This window comes from Rhinopithecus bieti, unplaced genomic scaffold (genome assembly GCF_001698545.2).
Source record: "Rhinopithecus bieti isolate Rb0 unplaced genomic scaffold, ASM169854v2 scaffold_42772, whole genome shotgun sequence".
NCBI lineage: Eukaryota > Metazoa > Chordata > Mammalia > Primates > Cercopithecidae > Rhinopithecus > Rhinopithecus bieti.
In genome coordinates, this window is record NW_016818842.1 from 2,773,105 (window position 1) to 2,794,181 (window position 21,077).

Sequence of the window (21,077 nt, forward strand, 5' to 3'; positions counted from 1 at the left end):
AAAAACACAAAAACTAGCCAGTTACGGTGGCGGGCACCTGTAATCCCAGCTACTTGGGAGGCTGAGGCAGAGAACTGCCTGAATGAGGAAGGTGGAGGTTGCAGTGAGCCAAGATCACATCAATGTACTCCAGCCCAGATGACAGAGTGAGAATCTGTCTCAAAAAAAAAAAACCTTCAAACTCACACAATCACGAACTCACACCTTCTCTGCCAAGAATATATAGTCCTCTATTATTCCTGTAAATTCTAATCATACTTTAGATCTCAAAAATAACTTTTCCCAGAAAACATTCCTTGAACCTTCAAATATGATAGATTGTATTAGTTTCTTTCCATAAGAGGATTTTTACATCTCCACCCACTGCCGTGTGGCATGTCTACAAGGTCCCTGAAGAGGAATGTACCTCCCCTCTCCATTAACATCAAGCTTGACCATGTGACTTGTTTCAACCAACACATGTGAGCAGATGTAATATATGTCACTTCCAGGATGAGGCTTAAAGTCATGTCTTCTAGCTTTTTCTCTATGCCACTAGAAAGGCATGTCACACACAGCATTTGCCCCTCCAGCCTTCTTTTTTTTTTTTGAGGTAGGGTCTTGCTCTGTCACCCAAGCTGGAGTGCAATGGCACCATCTCGCTTCACTGCAACCTTTGCTTCCTGGACTCAAGTGATCCTCCCACCTCAGCCACCCAAGTAATTGGGACCACAGGCAACCGTCACCATGTCTAGCTAATTTTTCTATTTTTTGTAGAGACGGGGTTTCATTCACTGTTGTCCAGGCTGATCTCAAACTCCTGGGCTCAAGCAATTCACCTGCCTCAGAGTCCCAAAGTGCTGGAATTACTGGCATGAGCCACCATACCAGGTGTCAGCCTTGGTCTTAAAATGAGAAAAATGTGGCAGGGTGTGGTGGCTCACACCTGTAATCCTAGCATTTTGGGAAGCAGAGGTCGGCAGACCACTTGGGGCCAGGAGTTCGAGACCAGCCTGACCAACAAGGTGAAACCCCCATCTCTACTTAAAATACACAAAAAAGTAGCCAGGTGTGGTGGCACGTGCCTGTAGTCCCAGCTACTCGGGGGGCTTAGGCAGAAGAATCACTTGAATCCAGGAGGCGGAGGTTGTCTTGAGCCGAGACCGCACCACTGTACTCCAGCCTGGGATACAGAGCAAGACTCCACTCAAAAACAAAGAGAAAAATGTGGTTTTCCTTTTTATTATTTATTTATGTTTTTGGAGATGGTGGTCTCACTACATTGCCTTGGCTGGTCTCAAGCTTCTGGGTTTAAGGAATTCTCCAGCTTTGACCTCCTGAGTAGCTGGGACTACAGGCACACACCACCACATCCAGCTGTTTTTAATTTTTTCCCACCATTTTTTTTCTTTCTTTAATATGAGAGTACTACAAATTTATTTATTTTTTTTTTTTTGAGACGGAGTCTCGCTCTGTCACCTAGGCTGGGGTGCAGTGGCCAGATCTCAGCTCACTGCAAGCTCCGCCTCCCGGGTTTACACCATTCTGCTGCCTCAGCCTCCCCAAGTAGCTGGGACTACAGGCGCCCGCCACCTCGCCCAGCTAGTTTTTTGTATTTTTTAGTAGAGACGGGGTTTCACGGTGTCAGCCAGGATGGTCTCGATCTCCTGACCTCGTGATCCGCCCGTCTCGGCCTCCCGAAGTGCTGGGATTACAGGCTTGAGCCACCGCACCCAGCAGAGAGTACTACAAAATTTTAAATTACATATGGCTTATATTTTTGTTGGCCAGCACTGAAACCCAAGCTATACATTTCAGAAAATGTCCTCTGACAGTATTAACTCAAAATTAATTGACTAGTCAAATTAATTACAAAAATCTGGGGCCAGGCACGATGGCTCACGTCTGTAAACCCAGCACCTCGGGAGGCTAAAGCGGGTGGATCACTGAGGTCAGGAATTCGAGACCAGCCCAGCCAACATGGTGAAACCCTGATTCTACTAAAAATACAAAAATCAGCCAGGCATGGTGGCAGGCGCCTGTAATCCTAGCTACTTGGGAGGCTGAGGTAGGAGAATCGCTTGAAGCTGGGCGGCGGAGGTTGCAGTGAGTCAAGATCACACCATTGCACTCCAGTCTGGGTGACAGAATGAGACTGTCTCAAAAAAAGAAAAAATCTGAAACGGAAACTCCTACAACCCCTAACAATGGCTATTTTAAGTTTGTGTAACCGTTCTGGTAATCACTTTAACTTATATTAAAAGAAAACAAGGCCGGGCACGGTGGCTCATGCCTGTAATCCCAGCACTTTGGGAGGCTGAGGCAGGAGGATCACTTGAGGTCAGAAATCCAAGACTAGCCTGGGCAACTTTGCAAGACCCCGTCTCTATAAGACGTACAAAAATTAGACAAGCGTGGTGGTGTGCACCTATGGTTATAGCTACTCAGCAGGCTGAGTGGGACGAATCACTTGAGCCTGGGGAGTTGGAGGCTACAGGAAGCCATGATCACACATCACTGCACTCCAGCCTGGGCAATAGAGTGAGAACCTGTCTCAATAAATAAATAAATAAATAAATAAATAAATAAATAAGGGAAAGCAAGAAAAAAAAAATGAAAATGAAAAGGCAAAAAGTCCCATTAGTAGGATATTGAGTCAGCTGCCTCTAAATCCTATTTCAGATTTTGGGTTACCAAAATAAGTCACTCATTCTCAAACAACCTCTCAGAGCAAATGCCAATTGAGGTTTTTATGTTCCAGCAACGGCTGCACATATAATTGTAGAGAAAATGTCAAAGCAATTCTCCAAAGGTTGTGTAAGCTATAAAAGATAAGATATTTTCAAATCCTAGACTATCTCATTATGCATCTACTTTGCCATCAGCTACCTCCTTATCACAATATGCTCCTGCTTTGTTCTCTTCAGTCTTGCAGGGATTGTTTCTTTCAATGAAGTACTTGATATCCTGAAAGGAAGTGGCCCAGGAAAGTACAGAGTTAAAAAAGCATTAACTGTAACCTAAGAGTTCTAAGTCAGAAGATGGTAAATAGTGAGCCAACTCAAGATTTGCTTTTTACCTGATTTTCTCTCTTTGGACCAGACTGTCTTTAAGTTTTAAAAACCAAGGGGTCTAGAATTCGGGCGCAGTGGCCAAGCCTGCAATCCCAGCACTTTGGGAGGCCGAGACGGGCGGATACGAGGTCAGGAGTTTGAAACCATCCCTGGCTAACCGGTGAAACCCGTCTCTACTAAAAAATACAAAAAGCCAGCCGGCGAGGTGGCGGCCCTGTAGTCCCGCTACTCGGGCGGCTGAGGCAGGAGAATGGCATAACCCGGGGGGCGGAGCTTGCAGTGAGCTGAGATCCGGCCACTGGCACTCAAGCCTGGGCAACAGAGCGAGACTCTGTCTCAAAAAAAAAAAAAAAAACAAGTCTAACGTGGCATAATGTGTTAAAGAATGTATAAAAATCAACATAAGGCCGGGCGCGGTGGCTCAAGCCTGTAATCCCAGCACTTTGGGAGGCCGAGACGGGCGGATCACGAGGTCAGGAGATCGAGACCATCCTGGCTAACACAGTGAAACCCCGTCTCTACTAAAAAATACAAAAACTAGCCGGGCGAGGTGGCGGGCGCCTGTGGTCCCAGCTACTCGGGAGGCTGAGGCAGGAGAATGGCATAAACCCGGGAGGCGGAGCTTGCAATGAGCCGAGATCTGGCCACTGCACTCCAGTCCGGGCGACAGAGCGAGACTCCGCCTCAAAAAAAAAAAAAAAAATCAACATAAGAGCTCAGTATTCCAAATGTCCAGTAAAACTCTTACAACTACAACTTAACTCCATCTACAGCTACTCAACTCTTAATACATGCTGCTCTAAGGCAGGCGCAGTAGTGTGTGCCTGTAGTCCCAGCCACTCTGGAGGCTGAGGCAGGAGGATCTCCAGTCCACTTCAAGGCTTCCCTGTGCTATCATCTCGTTTGTGAACAACCGCTGCACTCTAGCCTGGGCAAAATAGTGATTCCGTCTCTTAAAACAAAACAAAAAAACATGCTCTAGTCACACTTGTATAGAGCCAGATTAACAGTATGAATAAACCCCTCACCATCACACCCTCAATAAATTCTCATATAATGATGCTACAAAGGTCGTGAACTAGTTGATTCCAAGCTTTAGAAAGTATGACAGTTGAAGCAACACAACAAAAATACTCATCTACAACAGGCTGCTTGTAGCTCCAATTCCTGCCTAAAACCTATCTTGACTTAAATACAGTGTCACATCAACAACTGATTCTGATAAAGGTAATGTTTTGCAAGATCTAGTGTCCTGCCTGTGAGACTAACCTAGGAAGTAACGTACCATACAAAGCTACAATACAATCAACATAATCACCGATATACAACACCTAGTCATTCAATGTGTGCATTACTCACAACTTCCACTAAGTTTAATGAAGATTTACAATACACTCCAAGAACATACCAACACACAGCTTTAAGTCAGTAAAACATCACACAAATTTCTGTGATAAATGCAATCAAAAAGTAGGTATGGTATTAAAAGAAAATTAAAATATCAAGTCCCATTAAAAACATAATTTAAATATAAATTGAGAACTGGGAATACTACTTCAAAGGCAGCTGTTACCCAATCACATATTTGTTCTTCTCTATGAAACCACTAATAGCCTAATAAAGAAATACGCCAATCTGCCAACCATACAGTACAACTGTTCAAAAACCATCCTCAAAGTGCTTCCACTTGCAGAAATTCCCAAAAGGGCAATTCCCCCCCAATATATAATATGCTTTAAGACTTCTTTTGTTAAAACAGTTCTAAATGCTGTTATGGGAAATTAAAAAATGAAGAATGTTTATTAAATACATACCACTTAAAATGTTTCCGGTTTCAGTTTTCAATTGTTACCATCAAAACTCTTCACACATAATTTCAATTTCATTCATTCAATAGTATGAAAAAGCCTGCGTTGCGTTGCCAGTCCTAAATTAACTCCCTATAGCCATTTTTTACAGAGCTCAGTACCTGAAATATACTTAGAACTTGTCTCTTCTCCATGGCATGTTTCTTATACCAGACCTGAGAAATTATCATCTGATAGTGTGTAAGCATCCATCAACGGCTCAAAACGTTAACGACATTTGAAAAGAGTATGTTGGATTCTCACAAGCTGCTACTCCACTGACGTTTCAAATGTATTAAAAAGTAGGGTACTGGCTGGGCGTGGTGGCTCACACCTGCAATCCCAGCACTTTGGGAGGCCGAGGCGGGTGGATCACCTGAGGTTAGGAGTTTGAGACCAGCCTGGCCAAAATGGTAAAACCCCGTCTCCACTAAAAATACAAAAAATTAGCCAGGCGTGGTGGCCTGTAATCCCAGCTACTCGGGAGGCTGAGGCAGGAGAATCGCTTGAACCCAGGAGGTGGAGGTTGCAGTGAGCCAAGATCGTGCCACAGCACTCCCGTCTGGGTTAACAACAGCAAAACTCCGTCTCAAAAAAAAAAAAAAAAAAGTGGGGTACCTTTAGATAATGCAGTATTTGGTAGAGCTAGAGGAACTTCTCCAAAGCATTCCAAGTCTTCACATTACAGGAAAAAACCAGATTACCACCCCTCCACCCATTTTAATGTGCTTTACCTTATACTACAATGACAAAAAAGTGAGGTAATATTTAAATCAATTGAAAGTGAAGGACTAACATTCCACCTTCTTCTGCTGATTGACTTACAGGGCTGAGGTAGGAAAAGCGGTGGATTCTACTCCTGTTTTATCATTTGACCTTCAACAAGTCAACCTCCACTCTCTCGACTAACTCGTCAAACCAAGACCGAGGACCCGACCACCTCCAAGATCCAAGATCCACTTTAGCTCCAAGATGCTACAGCTCAATTTCTCCAAGAGCCTTCTTCCAGCATGGACTCATTTTCCAGGTCCCTTTGTGTGCATACTCCCCACAAAGGGACACTCACAAATTGCACTCCAACAAGAATGAGATTATCCTCTAAAGTACTGCGTTAAAGTGAGGATCAGGGAGAAATGAAATAACTCTGAGACACTTCCTTCTATACAGAAGCAAGCAAGAAACTGAGAAATCAAGTCCTTCCGAACAGATAGGGCTGAGAAAACTCATAAAACATTAGCCTTAACTCTTAAAGCTTCCAGTCACCAAAGAAACGCTTGATTCCGAAATCGTTTTCTTTTTTACAGATAAGTCTCAAAAACGATTCTCTGGCACCCATAAAAAAAGCAAATAAAAGCTGCATAACTTTTCACTAAAAGATAATGCTTATGCAAGAAATCTTAGTCATGACGAGAGGATGCTTCCTTTGAAAAACATTCAATTTCATGTTCCTAAAATACAACATAAATCAACATAAAACTTCACGTTTTGCTTTCTTTTAACTTTTAACAAATACCAATCTCCTTCTAAACCTTCAAAATTTCAAACCTGTGTCTGCCCAGGGAAGGCAGGCATCAGCTCCTCCAGAGGCAGTTTCTTCCCTCCCTTTCCTCTAAGTGGGAAATCTCATTCCCAGTTTTCTGCCCCAGGGTCCTGTCAGTTCATCCCTGGCCTAAAGTCCCCTAGGGAGAAGAAAAAAACGCCAAGTATCCCCGCAGAGATCGGGGAAAGACGCAGTTGAGACTTGCACACGCCGCATCACGAGGCCGCGCAAGTACAATTTCAAAACTTAAGCTGCAGATTTCATTTAAATTAAAAAAAAAAATTTGTAAAAAGAAAAGGAGAAAACCCAGCTCTCCCTCCCCACTCCTCCTCCTCACTCCCGGGTCCTCAAGGCCTAAAGCCAGCCCGGGGGCGGTAATGGGGATGGGGGGGTGCGCTCCTCGCCGGCGAAGCCCCGGGACAAAGTGTGGGGCTCGGGGGGCGGCCGAAGCGGGCCCTCCCCCCTCCAGGGCCGGTGCGCGCCCCCCGTCGGATTCCCGGGAAGGATCGGCAGGCGCAGGCTGAGACTCGGCGTCCAGGCCCGCGAGCGGCCGGGGCGCGCTGACAGCTGCCCCGGGCGGGGGATGCGCGGCTGCCCGCTCCCGCGAGTCAGGCTACCCCGGCCCGGTCGCGGCACGCGCGGCTGGAAAAGGATACTCCCGGAGTGCGGAAGGCTCTGAGTGTGGCGGGATGGTGAAGAGCGGCTCCTCTCCGGCAGCTGTTCACCAGCGGGAGGGTTTGCCGGCCCAGCAGCGGCGCATCGCGACGCGGCGGGTGGGGATGGCAGCAGCTGGGCCGCGCCCCGCGGCGCAGCACTAGGCCCCGCGGCCCGGAGCGAGCGCCAGGCGCCCGGGGGTGGGGTGGGGGAGGGGAGGGGTGAGAGGGCGGCGCGAACTCCGGCTCCCTCACCGCCGGCGCGGCCGAGCGACAGCCATGGAGCGGAACCCCACGGCGGAGAGCTCCCGCGCACACCGCCGCGCCTCCCAGCAGCTCCCCGCCGACCTCCACCGCGGGTCCGGGCGGCCGGCAGTCACGACTCCTCCTCAGCGGCACCGGAGGAAATTATTGAAAAATGGCGGGAGATTCCCCTCCTCCCCCCAGCCCGGCCAACGCACACACTAACTTGCTCCCCCGTGGCGCCGGTGGCGAATGCTCCAATAGGCGGAGAGCTGGTCTGCGCTCACAGCCTATTGGCTCGGAGGAGCTGCCGCTCCGCGCCTGGGTCCCGCCCCCCTGCCCCTGTCGCGTAGTTGGGTTGCAGCGCACTAGAGGGCAGTCTGAAGAGGTGAAAGGTCACGTTATGTAAGCGCCCGTGATAGGCATGCGGGCCTCCGACACCAGAGTTAAAAGTAGGGGACAGCGGGGGACGGAGAGGCTGAGAACTCAAAGAGGTCACGCCGGAGAAGCCCCTCGCATATACAGATACTGCGCCATCTGTCACCGACGGCGACACCGACATCCGGGCACCACTGTCCGTGTGGTGCGCCGGAGGGGGAGGGGGAGCGCGCGGCCAGGGGCTTTGTCTTTCCTTTTGCGCTCCGCCCCCTTCTTAAAGGCGCCGCGCTCGGCCACGCCCGAGGATGCGCGGGTGGGGCTGGACTGCAGGGAGGGGTTGGCGGGAAGTGGCCCCGGGAGCTTCCCCTGGCAAAGGTTCTGCGGAAGGACAACTTGGGCGCCAGCTTTGCTCACCCCAAAGTTAACTTCTGGGCGAGAGTGTGGTTGTGATCTGGGTAGAAGTATACTGCTTGTTTCTAGGGGCTTGCTGGAAAGTAGAATGTAGAAGCTTCTTTGGAGAAATAGATTAAAAGACGTACCTAGTTTTTTGGATTTTTTGAGACGGAGTCTTGCTGTGTTTCTATTTTAGTAGAAACTGGGCTTCTCCATGTTGGTCAGGCTGGTCTCAAACTCCCGACCTCAGGTGATCCGACGACTCGGCCTCCCAAGATGATTTTTTTTTTTTTTTTTTTTGAGACGAAGTTTCACTCTTGTTGCCCAGGCTGGAGTGCAATGGTGCAATCTCAGCTGACAGCAACCTCTCTCTTCCGGATTGAAGCTATTCTTTTGCCTCGGCCTCCCAAATAGCTGGGACTACAGGCGCGTGCCACCACACCCGGCTAATTTTTTGTATTTAGTAGAGTCGGGGTTTCACCATGTTGGTCAGGCTGATCTCCTGGCTGGGCGCGGTGGCTCACGCCTAATCCCAGCACGTTGGGAGGCCGAGGCGGGCGGATCACGAGGTCAGGAGATTGAGACCATCCTAGCTAACACGATGAAACCCCGTCTCCACTAAAAATACAAAAAATCAGCCGGGCGTGGTGGCGGGCGCCTGCAAGAGAATGGCTGAACCCGGGAGGCGGAGCTTGCCGTGAGCGGAGATTGTGACACTGCACTCCAGCCTGGGCGGTAGAGCGAGAGACTCCGAATCAAAAAAAAAAAAAATACATCTGGCCTGGAGCGGTGGCTCACGCCTTTACAATCCCAGCATTTGGGAGGCCGAGGCGGGCAGATCACCTAAGGTCGAGAGTTCGAGACCAGCCTGACCAACATGGAGAAACCCCGTCTCTACTAAAAATACAAAATTAGCTGGGCATGGTGGCGCATGCCTATAATCCCAGCTACTCGGGAGGCTGAGGCAGGAGAATCGCTTGAACCCGGGAGGCGGAGGTTGCGGTGAGCCGAGATTGTGCTGTTGCGCTCCAGCCTGGGCAACAAGAGGGAAACTCCGTCTCAAAAATAATAATAATCACAGTTCAATACAAAGTGCAGAATAAGAAAAAAGCATTAACTGTGCCTTGAGGAGGGGAGCATTTCAGTTGCTTCTCCAGACAGACAACACCCACTTCCAGAATCTGTTTGGCTTTCCAGTACAACCAAAAACACACTCATTAAGTTCTCTCCCTGTTAAACTATCTCCCTTAGTTTAAAGAACTTCACTGGCCCCAGTCTGTACCTTCCCAGCCTGTCCTTCAACGGAACTAGACTGCAAGGTGTCCCTAAATGGAGCCTCCTAATGCCAGACCTGTATCCCCTTTTCTTCTCACCTCAAGGATATCCTAATCCCCACTAGGAGGTTAGGTCAAAAGCTACCTCTGAAGTTTCCTCTGATCACCTAGCAGAAAAGAGAGCTTTTCCTTCAGTAGGCTTTTCTCCCAAGAACGATAGAAGCCTTCCCAGAGCACATGGCATATGAGTTCATTGCAAAAAGAAAAGAGTTCTCTAGACAGAGAAAGGAGGGAGGAGGCCGGGCGCAGTAGCTCACGCCTGGATCCCAGCACTTTGGGAGGCTGAGGCGGGCGGATCACGAGGTCAGGAGATCGAGACCATACTGGCTAACATGGTGAAACCCCGTCTCTACTAAAAATACAAAACATTAGCCGGGCGTGGTGGCGGGGGCCTGTAATCCCAGCTACTCTGGAGGCTGAGGCAGGAGAATGGTGTGAACCCAGGAGGCAGAGCTTGCAGTGAGCTGAGATCACGCCACTGCACTCCAGCCTGGGTGACAGAACGAGACTCTGTCTCAAAAAAAAAAAAAGAAAAAAAAAAAGAAAAGAAAGGAGGGACAAACATTCTAGACAGAACAGCAGAGTGAAGGCTAGAAGTTAAAAATCGTGTACCCAAAATGTGAGGATTTGAGGCAGAATGTATCAGATAAGAACGGTGAAGAAGTGACTATCCTGATCCAGTCTGTAATAACTGAATCGGAGTGACTATTTAGAAGCGAATTACAGGGCTGGGCATGGTGGCTCACACTTGTAATCTGAGCACTTCGGGAGGCTGAGGAGAGAGGATACCTTGTGGCCGGGAGTTTGAGACGAGTCTGGGCAACATGGTAAAACCCTGTCTCTACTAAAAATACAAAAATTAGCCGAGCATGGTGGTGCATGCCTGTAATCCCAGCTACTTGGGAGGCTGAGGCAGGAGTATCGCTTGAACCCAGGAAGCAGAGGTTGCAGTGAGCCAAGATGGTGCCACTGCACTCCAGCCTGGGCAACAAAGTGAAATTCCATCTTAAAAAAAAAAAAGCAAAAGAAAACAATTTGATATTTCAGAACAGCACCTCACTTTACACATGTGAACTGAGCGCCGTCAACATTTCAATGCTTGGGTCTGCTGTGGGCTAGAATCCATTCCTGGTATTGGTGAAGATGGGATCTGAGATGGGAAAATCGGCGACGGGCTTGGTTTCGGCCACGTGAACTCCGGGTACCCTGGAGAGCCACCCAGAACACAGCCGGAAATTCTGAGGGAGGAAGTGGGAGCTGGAGGTGGGGCTTGGTGATCACAGCACAGAAACTTGAGCTTCAGGAACCATATGGAGTTTATGAAGAGGCCCCAGATAAAGAATAGTGCTCACCTCGGGGAGATGGATTTATGTGTTTTGCGTTTTGTCTTGTTTTGAGACAATATCTTGTACTGTCACCCAGGCTAGAGTCAGTGCAGTGGGGGGATCATAGCTCACTGCAACCTCGACCTCCTGGACTCAAGATCCTCCCACCTCAGCCTCCAGAGTACCTGGGACTACAGGCACCCACCACCACGTCCAGCTAAGTATTTTCTTTTTTGTAGAGATGGTGACGGGGATGGGGTCTCACTGTTGCCCAGGCTGGCCTCGAGCCCCTGGCCTCCAGGTTTCCTCCCTCTAGGCATGAGCCACCGCACCAGGCCTGGAATTACAATTTTTTTTTCTTTTTTTTTCACCCCTCCTTTTTCACTGGAATTATAATTGATGTGATTTTCTTCTTTATATTTTCTATATTTTATGATTATGTTTTTATAATGACTACATATTAGTTTGTTTTTGAGACAGGGTCTCACTCTGTTGCCCAGGCTGGAGTGCAGTTGCACAATCTCAACTCGCTGCAACCTCCGCCTCCCGGGCTCAAGTGATCCTCCCACCTCAGCCTCCCAAGTAGCTGGGACCACAGGCACGCAACACCATGCCCAGCTCTTTTTTTGTATTTTTGGCAGAGACAGGGTCTCACCATATTGCCCAGGCTGGTCTCAAATTCCTGAGCTCAACTGCCAGGATTACAAGCGTGAGCCACCACTCCTGGCTCTTTTTCTTTCTTCTTCTTCTTTTTTTTTTAAATACATTTTGAAAAATATTTTAGGCCGGGCAGGGGTGGCTCATGCCTGTAATCCCAGCACTTTGGGAGGCCAAGGCAGGCAGATCACAAGGTCAGGAGTTGGAGACTAGCCCGGCCAATATGGTGAAACCCTGTCTGTCTCTACTAAAAATATAAAAATTTAGCTGGGTGTGGTGGTGCATGCCTGTAGTCCCAACTACTCAGGAGGCTGAGGCAGGAGAATCGCTTGAACCCAGAAGGTGGAGGTTGCAATGAGCACTCTAGCCTGGGCGACAGAGTGAGACTCCATCTCAAAAAATATATATTTTAATAGAGACATGGTCTCACTATATATTGCCTGGGCTATTCTTAAACTCTGCCTCCTGGGCTCAAATGATCCTCTCACTTTGGCCTCCCAAAGTGCTGGAATTACAGTCCTGAGCCACCGCACTTGGCCCTAGTTTTATTTCTCCTAGTGGCTTCACCTTCCTCTTTAGCCCACAGGCTCAGCCTTTGACCTCTCTCTTGAGCTCCACAGCCTCAGGGGCAACTAGATAACATCAATTCTAGCAGCCTAAAATCTTGAACTGTTTCCCCTTCCTGTCTTTCCACAGCACCTGCTTCAGGCCTTTATTATTTCTGCCCAAAATTGTTATGATGTTGAATTGACTTTTTGCTTAAAATATGTTTTCGGTTGCATTCAAATTATGTATTCTCATGGTAAAATGAAAACAGTTCCAAAAGAAACATATATCAGTGTGCAGATGGATGGATTTTAAAAAACATAAAACACAGTTCCAAAGAAAATCAAATAGTCCTACAAAAAGCAGCCTGGCCACACTCCTCTAACCACTTTCTGCTCCCCTGGGGCATCCATTTCCAACTCCTAAAACATTTCCTCTAGTCTTTAGCTCTATATTTTTAATAATTCATATACTGCTATCTTCAGTTTTTTTTTTTCCTTTTTTTTCTTTGTTTTCTTTGTTTTTTTTTTTTTTTTTTTTTTTTTTTTTTTTTGAGACAGGGTCTCGCTCTGTCACCCAGGCTGGAGTGCAGTGGTATGATCAAAGCTCACTGCAGCCTCGAAGTCCCTTGCTTAAGCAGTCCTCCTGCCTCAACCTCTAGAGTAGCTGGGACTACAGGCATGTGCCACCCGGTTAATTTTTGTATCTTTTTTTTTTGTGTGACAGAGTCTCATTCTGTTGCCCAGGCGGGAGTGCAGTGGTGCAATCTTGGCTTACTGCAACCTCTACCTCCCAGGCTCAAGTGATTCTCTTGCCTCAGCCTCCCAAGTAGCTGGGATTATGGGCTCCTGCCACCATCTCTGGCTAAGTTTTGCATTTTTAGTACAGACAGGATTTCACCATGTTGGCCAGGCTGGTCTCGAACTCTTGACCTCAGGTGATCCACCTGCCTCGGGCTCCCAAAGTGCCAGGATTACAGGCATGAGCTACCGCGCCCAGCCTAATTTTTGTATATTTTGTAGAGATAGTGCTATGTTGCCCAGGCTGGTGCTAAACTCCTGAGCTTGAGCGATCTGCCCACCTCGGCCTCCCAAAGTGCTGGGATTACAGGCGTGAGCCACTGCGCCTGGCCTAGTTTTTAAGTTATAAATATTAGCTATTGACTTTCTTCAATGGAAGATGAGGACTTAGCCCCACAAACACCACACACATATGCAAACATATTCCCAAAAGAATTATGTTGCAATTGGCTAAATCAGCATGCAGCATATAACTTATGATTATGCATTATTCACAAATGATTCATGTGGTAAACTCATTACATTTCCTTTCTTTTGTTGTCTCTGGATGACTTCAGTCTGTTTTTACTTCGTTTTCTCTGGACCTATCTCTGCTCTGTCCCCAGACAGAACTGTAACTCTTCTCTCAATATATGCAAACACACCCGGCGGGCACTGTCCTTCCCATCTGTCTCCCTGCCTCGCCTCTCTTTCCTCTCCATGGTATCCAGCACACCGTGTCACTCTAATGTTTACAGCTTCCGACGGATGGCTCCTTAAAGCAAACAGAATTAAACCAAACTGTGGCCTAACGTTCAAGGCCCTCCACAATCCATCTGCCATCTTGTTACTTCTTCCCTCACACTCCTTACACTATCAAAACCTAGATTTATCTAGGTTTTTTGTTTTGTTTTGTTTTTATTTTTTTTGTGAGACGGAGTTTCCCTATTGTTGCCGAGCCTGGAGCGCAATGGCCCGATCTCAGCTCACTGCAACCTCTACCTCCCGGGTTCAAGTGATTCTCCTGCCTCAGCCTCCCGAGTAGCTGGGATTACAGGTGCCTGCCACCACGCCTGGCTAATTTTTTTTGTATTTTTTTTTAGTAGAGGCGGGGTTTCACCGTGTTCCAACTCCTGACCTCAGGCGATACACCCACTTTGGCCCCCCAAAATGCTGGGATTACAGTTGTGAGCCACCGCACCGGCCTATCTACGTTTTAAAATACTAGGCCAGACAGGTAGGGTGGCTGTTGTGTGTAATCCCAGCACCTTGGGAGGCTGAGGCAGGAGGATTGCATGAGCCCAGAAGTTTGAGACCAGCCTGGGCAACATGATGACATCCTGTCTCTACAAATAATTTTTAAAATTTACCCAGGCATGGTGGCATGTGCCTGTAGCCCCAGCTACTTAGGAGGCTGAGGTGGGAAGATCACTTGAGCTGGGGAGGTCAAGGCTGCAGTGAGCTGTGATTGCCCCCCTGCCCTCTAGCCTGAATGACAGAGTGGGACCATGTCTCAAAATATTAAAAAAAATTAAAAATATTCCCCCCTAAAAAGATCCAGGGCTCCTTGAAAAATAGCTGGGGCTGGATAAGTCCAAAGTGAGTCTGGGGTTGGGCACGCTGACTCATGCCTGTAATCCCAGCACTTTGGGAGGCCAAGGTGGATGGATCACCTGAGGTCAGGAGTTCAAGACCAGACTGGCCAACATGGTGAAAACCCGTCTCTACTAAAACTACAAAAATTAGCTGGGCATGGTGGCGCATGCCTGTAATCCCAGCTATTTGGGAGGCTGAGGCAGGAGAATCTCTTGAGCCCAGGAGGTAGAGATTAAAGTGAGCCAAGAGAGTGCCACCGCACTCCAGCCTGGGCAGCAAAGTGAGACTCCGTCTCAAAAAAAAAAAAAAAAAAGTGAGTCTGGAACATTTCATACCTGACAGTAAGGCACTGCTCAAATCATGATGCAGAAATGTCAAAGGGCACAGGCGCTAACTGGCCCAATCTGGAACAATTTGGACTTTTATTTATTTAGAGATGGAGTCTCACCATGTCACCCAGGCTGGAGTGCAGTTGCATGATCTCGGCTCACTGCAACCTCCATCTCCTGGGTTCAAACAATTCTCTTGCCTCAGCCTCCCAAGTAGCTGAGACAACAGGCATGCGCCACTACGCCTGGCTAATTTTTGTATTTTTTGTAGAGATGGGGTTTTGCCATGTGTTCCAGGCTGGTCTCGAACTCCTGAACTCAAGCAATTCACCCACCTTGGTCTCCCGAAGTATTGGGATTACAGGCATGAGCTACTGTGCCTGGCCGTTCAATTTCTTGGGTGTGATTTGGTAGTCTGGTTGTGTTAGGGAACGTCTTTGTTCTTGGGAGATAGAAGCTCAAGTATTTAGGGGTAAAATGTCTTAGTCCGTTTGTGCAGCTCTACCTAAATCCCTGAGACTGGATAATGTACAAGGAGCAGAAATTTATCTGGCCACAGTTCTGGAGACTGGGTAGTCCAAGATCAAGGTGCTGGTTCCGTTATCTGGTGAGGGTTGCTGTCTGCTTTCAACATGGTGCCTTGATGTTGCAATCTCCTTGGGCGGGGGAACCTGTATCTTCACATGGCAGAAGGCAGAAGGGCCAGAGAGCCAAACACTGCTGAAGCCTTTTATAAGGGCCTTACTCCCATTCATGATGGAGAAGCCCCCATGGCCTGATCACCTCTTAAATGCCCCACCTCTTGGCCAGGCGCCCTGGCTCACGCCTGTAATCTCAGCACTTTGGGAGGCCGAGGCGGACCATCCTAGCTAACAGGGTAAAACCCCGTCTCTACTAAAAATACGAAAAATTAGCCGGGCGTGGTGGCGGGCGCCTGTAGTCCCAGCTACTCTGGAGGCTGAGGCAGGAGAATGACATCAACCCAGGAGGCGGAGCTTGCAGTGAGCCGAGATTGCGCCACTGCACTCCAGCCTGGTTGACGGAGTGAGACTCCGTCTCGGGGAGGAGCGGGGGAAGCCCCACCTCTTAATACCATCACAGTGGCAACACCTAAATTTTGGAGAGGACAGGACACATTCAAACCATAGCAGTGTCATAATGCTGCAACCTGTTTTCAAGTAATTCAGTCAAAAAGCTGGGGGGAAAAATGTCTGTAGGCCAGGCATGATGGCTCATGCCTGTAATCCCAGCACTTTGGGAGGCGGAGGTGGGAGGATTGCTTGAACCCAGGAGTTTGAGACCAGCTTGGGCAATATAGGGAGATCTCATCTCTACAAAGAAAAATTTTTTCGGCCTGACGTGGTGGTTCATGCCTGTAATCCCAACACTGGGAGGCCGAGGCAGGTGAATCACCTAAGGTCAGGAGTTCAAGACCAGGCTGAACAACATGGCAAAAACCCATCTCTACTAAAACTACAAAATTAGCTAGGCATGGTGGCACATGCCTGTAATCCCAGCTACAGGAGGCTGAGGCAGGAGAATCGCTTGAACCTGGGAATCGGAGGTTGCAGTGAGCCAAGATTTCGCCATTGTACTCTAGCCTGGACAAGAGCAAAACTCCATCTCAAAGAAAAAAAAAAAATCTCGTATCCAAATTTTTCAAGGCCCAACTCAAACACCACCTATTCTATAAACCCTTTTTTTTTTTTTAGATGTGTCACTCTGTCGTCCAGGAGTGCAGTGGCGCCGTCTGGGCTCACTGCAACCTCCACATCTCAGGTTCAAGTGATTCTCCTGCCTCAGCCTCTGGAGTAGCTGGGACTACAGGTGCCCACCATGCTTGGCTAAATTTTTGTGTTTTTAGTAGAGATGGGGTTTCGTCATGTTGGCCAGGCTGGTCTCAAATTCCTCACCTCAGGTGATCTGCCTGCCTTGGCCTCCCAAAGTGTTGGGATTACAGGCATGAGCCACCACACCCAGCTCTATAAACTCTCTGTGATCTCAAAGCCTCCAAGATTCTTCTCCAGACCCTAATGGTATTCCACCTTCACCAGCCCTCATGGCTCCTACTCCTCTCCACCTTCTCTACTGCATCAGACCATAAGCTCCTTAAAGGCAGTGACCATGTGTCTACCAGTTGTACTTTACGAAGAACCTACCAAGATTATGTTTGCAACAAATACAGTTATCCCTCAGTATCCACAGATTCAACCGATAGTGGATCAAAAATACTGGATTCAAGAGATGCGGAACATGGCCTACTGTGGGACTTGAGCATCTGCAGGTTTTGGTATCCACCAGGGTTGTGAACCAACCCCTCCAGATACCAAGGGATAACTGTATTTGTAAAATATTTTTATTGTGCCACCACGCCCGGCTGATTTTTGTATTTTTAGTAGATGGGGTTTCACCATGTTGGCCAGGCTGGTCTCGAACTCCAGGCCTCAAGTGGTCCGCCTGCTTCAGCCTCCCAAAGTGCTGGGATTACAGGCATGAGCCACCACGCCTGGCCAATATTTTTATTTTTTAATAAGACAAGATATCTTTCTGTTGCCCAGTCTGGAGCGCAGTGGTGCAATCATGGCTCACTGCAGCCTCGACCTCCAGGGCTCAGGCGATCCTCCTGCTTCAGCCTTCAGAGTATATGGGACCAGAGAGGTGTGCACCACCACACTCAGCTAACTAAAAAAAAAAAAAATTATTTGTACAGATGGAGTCTCCCTATGTTGCCCAGGCTGTTCTCAAACTCCTGGACTCAAGCAATCCTCCTCCTCAGCCTTCCAAAGTGTTGGGATTACAGGCATGAGTTACTGTACCCAGCCCATTATACTTTCCTTTGTTTAAACACAATTAAAACAGTTATGTTGGCCAAGCATGGTGGTTCACAGCTGTAATCCCAGCACTCTGGGAAACGGAAACCAAGGTGGGTCCAGCCTGGGCAACATAGTGAGACCTTGCCTTTACAAAAAAAAAAAAAAAGGGTCGGGCACAGTGGCTCATGACTGTAATCCCAGCATTTTGGGAGGCTGAGGTGGGTGGATCACGAGAGACTGGGAGTTCGAGACCAGCCTGGCTAAGATGGTGAAACGCCATCTCTACTAAAAATACAAAAATTAGCTGGGCACAGTGGCAGGTGCCTGTTATCCCAGCTACTTGGGAGGCTTAGGCAGGAGAATTGGTTGAACCTGGGAGGCAGAGGTTGCAGTGAGCCAAGATCACACCACTGCACTCTAGCCTGGGCGACAGAGCAACACTCTGTCTCAAAAAAACAAAAAAAAGAAAGAAAAAGAAAATAAAAGGCCGGGCACGGTGGCTCACACCTGTAATCCCAGCTCTCAGGAAGGCAGAGGCGGGAGGATAGCTTGAGCCCAGGGGTTCGAGACCCGCCTGGGCAATATAGAGAGACCCCTTCTCCACAAAAGGAAGAAAAAAAAAAGGAAAAATAATAACGTATTTTATGTGCCACATACAATTACATTATCTGTAAAATTCATTTGACAATTTGATTTTATATGTCTCTTTTTTTGAGACAGGGTCTCCCTCCATCACCCAGGCTAGAGTGCAGTGGCATGATCACGGCTCACTACAGCCTTGACCTCCTGGGCTCAAGGGATCCGCCCACCTCAGTCACCGAGCAGGGGGTGCTACAGGCACATACCAACATGCCCAACTAATTTTTGTTTTTGTTTTAGAGATGAGGTTTCACCATGTTGCCCAGGCTGGTCGAACTTCTGGGCTCAAGTGATCCTCCCAAAGTGCTGGGATTACAGGCATGAGTCACTGTACCTGGCTGTTACTTTTTTTTTTTTTTTGAGATGGAGTCTTGCTCTGTTGCCCGGGCTGGAGTCCAGTGGCATAGTCTCGGCTCACTGCAAGCTCCGCCTCCCGGGTTCACACCATTCTCCTGCCTCAGCCTCCTGAGTAGCTGGGACTACAGGCGCCCGCCACCACGCCTGACTAATTTTTATTTATTTTGAGACTGAGTTTCGCCCTGTTGCCCAGGCTGGAGTGCAATGGTGCTATCTTGGCCCACTGCAACCTCCGCTTCCCAGGTTCAAGTGATTCTTGTGCCTCAGCCTCCCGAGTAGCTGGGATTACAGACATGCACCAGAACGCCCGGCTAATTTTTTGTATCTTTAGTAGAGATGAGGTTTCGCCATGCTGGTCAGGCTAATCTCGAACTCCTAACTTTGTGATCCACCCACCTCAGCCTCCCAAATTGCTGGGATTACAGGTGTGAGCCACCACACCCGGCCTACATTTTTTTTTATTTTTTAATGAGACAGGGTCTTGCCATGTTGCCCAGGCTCATCTCAACTCCTAGGCTCAGGCAATCCTCCTGCCTTAGTCTTCCAAAATGCTGGGATTACAGGCCACTGCACCCAGCCCTATTTATATTTTTTAAGAAAAGATAAAACAGGGGTCAGGTGCGGTGGCTCGCGCCTGTAATCCCAGCACTTTGGGAGGCCGTGGTGGGCGGATCATGAGGTCAGGAGATCGACACCATCCTGGCTAACAGAGTGAAACCCCAACTCTACTAAAAATACAAAATATTAGTCAGGCGTGGTGGCAGGCGCCTGTAGTTCCAGCTCCTCAGGAGGCTGAGGCAGGAGAATGGTGTGAACCCAGGAGGCGGAGCTTGCGGTGAGCCGAGATCCCGCCACTGCCAGCCTGGGCGACAGAGCGAGACCATCTCAAAAAAATAATAATAATAAATAAAATAAGACAGAACAGGCCGGGCGTGGTGGCTCAAGCCTGTAATCCCAGCACTTTGGGAGGCCAAGATGGGCGGATCACTCTGGGAAATAAACAGATCTGTGGCTGCCAAGGTCCGAGGGGAGGGGAAGATGGTGAACGATGCTAACTGGACATGAGCTTTCCATTCGGGGTAATAAAAAAGTTTGGAGCTGGACTGTAGGGACTGCTCAGCACTGTGAATGTACTCAGTACTCAGTACCACTGAAATGCACACTTGACAACAGTGACAAAAGTAACTCTTGGCCAGGTGCAGTGGGTCACGCCTGTAATCCCAACACTTTGGGAGCCTAAGGGGTTGGAAACCAGCCTGGCCAACATGGTGAAACCCCATCTCTACTAAAATTACAAAAATTAGTCAGACGTGGTGGCACATCTGTAATCCCAGCTACTTGGGAGGCTGAGGCATGAGAATCGCTTGAACCCAGAAGGCAGAGGTTGCAATGAGCCAAGAACACACCACTGCACTNCCCAGACGACAGAGCGAGACTCCGTCTCAAAAAAAAAAAAAAAAGACAGAACAGTAGAACTTGGATTATAGTCTAATCCGTGACACCTGGAGCCCCTGTGCGAAATGAGGGGAATCACTCTGGGAAATAAACAGATCTGTGGCTGCCAAGGTCCGAGGGGAGGGGAAGATGGTGAACGATGCTAACTGGACATGAGCTTTCCATTCGGGGTAATAAAAAAGTTTGGAGCTGGACTGTAGGGACTGCTCAGCACTGTGAATGTACTCAGTACTCAGTACCACTGAAATGCACACTTGACAACAGTGACAAAAGTAACTCTTGGCCAGGTGCAGTGGGTCACGCCTGTAATCCCAACACTTTGGGAGCCTAAGGGGTTGGAAACCAGCCTGGCCAACATGGTGAAACCCCATCTCTACTAAAATTACAAAATTAGTCAGACGTGGTGGCACATCTGTAATCCCAGCTACTTGGGAGGCTGAGGCATGAGAATCGCTTGAACCCAGAAGGCAGAGGTTGCAATGAGCCAAGAACACACCACTGCACTCCCGCCTGCTGGGTGACAGAGCGAGACTGTCTCAAAAAACAAACAAAAGACCTTTTATGTTATGTGTATTTTACCACAAGGGAAAAAAAAAGAACTCATGAATCCCTCTGAACTACTTGCATCTGTGGAAAACACGTCCATGGATTGCATTTGGTGTACACAGGGATGGAATTTGGTTTTGTTTTTTTGAGATGGAGTCTCGCTCTGTCACCCAGGCTGCAGTGCAGCGGCACAATCTTGGCCCACTGCAACTTCCACCTCCCAGGTTCAAGCAGTTGTTATCTCAGCCTCCCAAGGAGCTGGGGATACAGGTGCCTGCCGCCATGCCTGGCTAATTTTTATATTTTTAGTAGAGACAGGGTCTCACCTTACTTGTCAGGCTGGTCTCGAACTCCTGAGCTCAGGTGATCCACCCACCTCGGCCTCCCAAAGTGCTAAGATTATAGGTGTAAGCCACCACGCCTGGCCTGGCTGTTATGTTTTAATTTTAAAATATTGTTTAGATAGAGATAGGGTCTTGCTATGTTGCCCAGACTGGTCTCAAACTCCTAGCCTCAAGTGATCCTCCTGCCTCGGCCTCCCAAAGTGCTGGGATAAGAAGTATGAGCCACTGCGCCCAGCAAGAAGCATAATTT